Below are 6,260 nucleotides of genomic sequence, written 5' to 3'. Positions count from 1 at the left end.
CATTTTTCCTCGAAATTTCCTCGGAATATTCCGACGGATTGATATTTCCTCGGAATTTCGTCGGTATATTCCAAGAAAATTCCGAGGAAACCAAATTTTGTGTTTCCTCGGAAATTCCTCGGGATATTCCGAGGATTTCATTTTCCGTCGGAATATCCGTCAGAATACCGCTGTTTTCTTGTAGTGTGAACTTATCCCTAACTAAACATCCCTCCAAAGTTCCGACAGTTTAATATTATTTATTTTAAGAGATCTTCGGAAAATCGCGTGTATATATAGTTTATACTTAAAAATCATGTTAATAGCTTAAAAATAAACTTTTTTTTTTCTGGCCAAGATTAAAATAAGTTAAACTAAGAAAATAGGTATGCGACGTAAAAACGTATCTACAAAACTATACACTATTTTCATGAAAATGCATGACTTTTATGAAATTAGAACGAATCGCAAGGCCTATATATAAATTAAAACAATGTTATTACATCTTAATTTTTATAAGTAGAATCGTAAGAGATTCCTTTATATATACATACTATATGATAACTCGCGCGTATGCGCGGAGTGAGTTCTTATAATAATGTTTGTTTATAAAATGGTTTTAATATTTTGCAACACTACAGTCTTTATCGATTATAAAATGACGAATACAAATGTTGGTCTCTTAACTATATCATTGTTGTTGAAGAGTTAACGTATTACATCTCATTTTAATTATTTTTAAGACTTCGTCTGCACAAAAGGAAATTAAGTTTTGCGGCTGACATAAATCACCAAAACCAAATAGGCAACATCGATTGTAAAACGACGAAAGGGTTTAGGTTTTCTGCTCTCGATTTGTTTACTATTGACTCTTCATAAGAGATTTCATTTTCTACCTCTATAGAATTGTGCTTTCGTTCTCGTTTTTGTTTCATTGATATGAGTTAAGTTTATTTTTTTTTTAACTTCTTTTATGAATTCAGTGAATTACAGAAGTGCCAATTAAAAAATGGACATATAGTTTCACTCCATATACATATCTAAGAATCAAAATTTTGAAAAAAATCACCGGAAAACTATATTAACATGTTAGTGTTCAAATCTAATAAATCAAGCTGTTATAGAATATAAGTGCAGACTCGAAATATAAATGTATGTCTAGTATGTATTCACCATCTCGGTCCAAAAATCATCTAATTAGAACAACAAAACAAATTACTTATTTCACCAGTTCGGGTAATATACGAATCCGAGCGGGTAATATCTGAACCCGAACGGATATCCAAAGATAACCAAACATAAGTATACTTAACCCTATATTTCTAGTTTATTTCTCTCATTTTATTCAAAATATTTATATTAATGATTCTTATTGCTCAAAATTAGATAACATACATATAATTATGGACAAAATCATTTGCTACTTACTTAAAATATATATCAAGCTCTTGTTTCTTGCATTAAAAAAAGTTGCATCTAAAATTTCAAAACAACAACTAAATTATTGTCTTTCTATTTTTAAATTTTTATCTCTAAACCTATTAATAGTTTAATATTTTAAAAATTAGAAAACCAGTTAAGTTAAAATATATTTTAAATACAAAAAAATTAAACAATAAATAATTTATTTATTTTATTCTTCAAAATTTAAATATCTGAACCCGAACATAAAATATCCGAACCCGAACATAAAATATCCAAACCCGACTCGAAGTGTAGAAATATCTGAACGGGTTCTACACCTTTATATTGAAATATCCGATACAAACCCAAACGTGTATCCGAACGCCAACCCCTATGATATATGATCATTTGTCTCTTGCTTGAACAAAAAAAAGTTAAACAATTGATCACAAAATTTTCAATGTGGGACTTTTACTATTTTTAGTGATTTAGTCGTTTTTAAAAATTAAAAATATAACAATTAATTAACAAAATTTTCAATGTGGGACTTTTACTATAACAGCTTGATTTATTATATGCTTAATGTCATTGTTTAATTTCTTTTAATAGTATAAAAATAAACAAAAAAGAAAGGGGTTATAATTGTTTTTATCAAATATGTATTATTCATGATGATTAATTGTCATATATATGTTAACCGTATTTAGTAATTATGTAGCTTTTATTTAAGGAAAGAAAAAAATATTCTTGTGTACACTATTAATTAATTTGATAGTTAATTTAATAAAAAACATAGTATATGTTTATATGGATCAACTTATTTTTCTAACAATTCTAAGAATCATTCTCGTAATGACACCTGGCTACGAAAACATGTTGTAATGTTCCTGGATTAATATATAGGAGATATATATAGTTCTGTTATTTATAAGATTAGTTAGCTAATAAACACATCTATAGTCGTGTATATAAATCTTAGTATAAAATAATGGTATAGTTGAATTGATAAATAACTGCTCCGAATGATATATACAGTGGCAGATCTAGAAAAACATTTGAGTGGGAACATAAAATTAATTTTACTTGATAATCTGACAAAAATACCTTATATAACACATATAAAAATGAAAAGAGAATACAAGGAGGTTTAAACCTTGGTCATAGTGGGGGAAAATAATGATTTTAACTAAGACTTACCTCTAGGTTCACCAACCAATAGGATTGTGTTATTTCATATTCGATATCTTTTAAAAAAGAAAACAAAATATTGTCAAATTAACGTCGTCAGCAAAACATTAAACCATAAATCCTAATCTCTAAATCCTAAATCCTAACCCCTAAACCCTTGGGTAAACCCTAAACTCTAGGATAAATCTTAAACTCTAGGTTAAATCTTAAAGAGTTATTCTTGGGTTCACCCCATAGGGTGAGGTTCACAAACCAATAGAATTTCATTATTTCAAATTCGACTTCTTTAAAAAAAAGAAATAAAATATTATCAAGTTATATTATGTTTTTTAAAAAACAAAATTTTAAAAAAATAGCAGTTACAGAAAATAGAATTAAAAAAATTCTTTTTAACGTCGTCAGCAAAACACTAAATCCTAATCCCTAAACCCTAAATCCTAAACTCTTGGGTAAACCTAAACCCTTGGGTAAACTCTAAACCCTTGGATAAACCCTAAACCCTTGGATAAACCTTAAACTCTAAATAAAAACACTAAACCCTAAAACTCTAAACCCTAAATCCTAAACCCTAAACCCTAAACTCTTGAGTGTTTTAGTGTTTAGTGATTTTGATTTAGAGTTTAAGATTGACTTATTCTTGGGTTCACTCCGTAGGGTGAACCTATAGGTTCACCAACCAATAGGATTTCATTATTTCAAATTTGATATCTTTTAAAAAAAAAAGAAACAAAATATTGTCAAATTATATTATGTTTTTAAAATTAAAAGGTAAAAAGAAATAAATAGAAAATAGTAGTAATTAAAAGTATATATATTTTTAACGTCGCCAGCAAAACACTAAACCCTAAAACCTAATTCCTAAACCCGAAATCCTTGGATAAACCCTAAACCCTTGGATAAATCCTAAACTCTAAATCAAAATCGCTAAACACTAAAACACTCAAGAGTTTAGGGTTTAGGATTTAGGGTTTAGTGTTTAGTGTTTTTTATTTAGAGTTTAGGATTTATCCAAAGGTTTAGGATTTACCCAAGGGTTTAGGGTTTAAGATTTAGGGTTTAGGGTTTAGGATTTAGGGCTTAGTGTTTTGCTGGCGACGTTAAAAATATATTTTTAAAAAATTTTCTTTTCTGTAACTACTAGTTTTTTTTTACTTTAAAAAAAACATAATATAACTTGACAATATTTTGTTTCATTTTTTTAAAAAAATATCGAATTTGAAATAATAAAATCTTATTGGTTGGTGAACGTAGAGGTTCACCCTAGGGGGTGAACCCAAAAATAACTCGTGATTTAATATGTTTTCTTAGCACGCGTGAAAACGTTAAAAAGTCCATTTCTGTGAAATGGAGGGGGAGTGTATTGATTAGTTTTTTTCACACTCCACACATCAAGTGATTTGCGTCATCAGTGACAATAAATGGCCTGAAAACAACGGGCACACATTCATATATAACTCGACTCATCCAATAAGTCCAAAGCACACTAATATTAAACAATCTAAACACACAAAACTCCAAAAGGAAACAAAGATGGCTTCAACTCCAACACTTCTCATGAAAACATTCTTCCTTGTACTCATCTTTGTCTCTTTTACAATCTCTCCAGCAACTTCAACGGCGCCAGAAGACTGCGCAAGCGAGTCAGCGAACCCGTGCGTCAACAAGGCCAAAGCCTTGCCTCTCAAAGTCATAGCAATCGTAGCAATCCTAGTCTCAAGCATGATTGGTGTTGGGGCTCCTCTCTTTAGCCGAAACGTACCGTTTCTCCAGCCAGACGGGAACATTTTCACTATTGTCAAGTGTTTCGCCTCAGGGATTATCCTTGGAACTGGTTTTATGCATGTTTTGCCTGATTCTTTCGAGATGTTGTCATCACAATGCCTTGAAGAGAACCCGTGGCACAAGTTTCCCATCTCCGGGTTTCTCGCTATGTTGTCCGGTCTTATCACTCTAGTGATTGACTCAATGGCTACAAGCCTTTACACTAGCAAGCACGCAGCTGGGATCGTACCACATGGCCATGGTCACGGCCCCGGAAATGATGTTACCTTACCAACAAAAGATGGCGATTCTTGTAGTGCACAACTATTGCGATATAGAGTCATTGCTATGGTTAGTACACATGTAAATATTAGAAACTGACGTTGCTATTTTAAATGATATATAACTGAATATGAATGTTATGAATATGAAGGTATTGGAACTTGGAATCATAGTTCACTCTGTAGTCATTGGACTATCTCTAGGAGCAACAAGTGACATTTGCACCATTAAAGGACTCATTGCTGCTCTTTGCTTTCATCAAATGTTTGAAGGCATGGGTCTTGGTGGTTGCATTTTTTAGGTATATAAAATTATATATAAGAAATTTTTTATCTACATCCAAAATGTTAAAATTTGAAATAATAACTTTTTTAATGTTTGAGATGTTTTCAGGCTGAATATACGAACATGAAAAAGTTTCTTATGGCGTTCTTTTTTGCGATAACAACACCATTTGGAATAGCGTTAGGGATCGCTCTTTCGACCGTTTACAGAGACAACAGCCCCAGCGCATTGATCACTGTTGGATTGCTTGATGCATGCTCCGCGGGATAGCTCATCTACATGGCGCTTGTCGACCTTTTAGCGGCTGAATTTATGGGACGAAAGCTTCAAGGTAGCGTCAAAATGCAGATCAAATCTTCTAGGGTGCGGTGGCATGTCGGTCATCGCCAAATGGGCTTAACTATAACAATGAGGAATTGAACTATTGAAGTCCTGTGAATTTCATTGTCGGACTTAAAACCGTTTTAGGTTCAGTTCTCCATTCTGTATCGTTTGAATTTCATTGTCGTGAGTATCTATCATATTTTTCTTTTTATATATTTCATATATGTATTGTGATTTGTCCCACCAGTCATATAGTCTTTTTAGTTCTTGTCGTTTGATGTTTTCGCATGTCATATAAAAAATAACTAGATTTTTATCCGCGCTTTCAGATCGCGGGTTTATTATTTTTTTTTTTTCAATGGTCAAAATATTTAGTAAATGTCATATTTCATATATTTGTATTTTATTTTATAAAAGACTTAAACTTTTTATCTTTCTTTATCGTGTTTCATTTTAAATGACAATTTATGTTTAAAAAATTAAATTTTATTTTTAATGAATTAAGTTGGTATAACTCTGATAAATTAATTTTATTATGTGGTTGATATTTTTAATAAAAATAATTATATATTTTTAACAAAGATTTATATTTTTCAATGAAAAAAACAATTTTTTATATGAATGCTTAAATTATATTAAGAAAAGAAAAAAAAATAATTAAGAATGGTTGAAAAAAAATTATTTGAACTTGGACTCAATGGCCCAAAGGAAAAAAAATGTGAGAATTGGATCTGATTTCTTAATCGGTCCAAATGGCCCAAGAGAGATCTGATGTGGACAGTGGACTGGATCCGAAAAAAATGGTCAAATATAGATGTGTTATTAATATTACTTGATTGCCCTTAATGAAACATTCAATGTTAGTAAAGAAAATGCAGACTAATGTAAAACGGACAATAGGATCCTGCTTTAATAGTATAAGTACCTTTTGCTAATCTTAGTGACATTAGTCTATATATTTCGAAGTAGGCCGGTACATCGGTACATTGTTTATAACATTCTTGTTTTTTTGCTGAACATAAAGTTTGTTTACGTTT

The 6,260-nt window shown here is 30.6% G+C and overlaps 1 pseudogene; it reads left to right on the top strand.

Moving 5' to 3' along the window:
• Positions 1–3,903: 3,903 nt before the first annotated feature.
• LOC125583855 lies at positions 3,904–5,299 on the top strand (annotated as a pseudogene).
• Positions 5,300–6,260: the final 961 nt, after the last annotated feature.

Source organism: Brassica napus, chromosome C3 (genome assembly GCF_020379485.1).
Source record: "Brassica napus cultivar Da-Ae chromosome C3, Da-Ae, whole genome shotgun sequence".
NCBI lineage: Eukaryota > Viridiplantae > Streptophyta > Magnoliopsida > Brassicales > Brassicaceae > Brassica > Brassica napus.
Note: the sequence above shows the minus strand (reverse complement) of the source record. Positions and strands in the feature narration are given on the sequence as shown.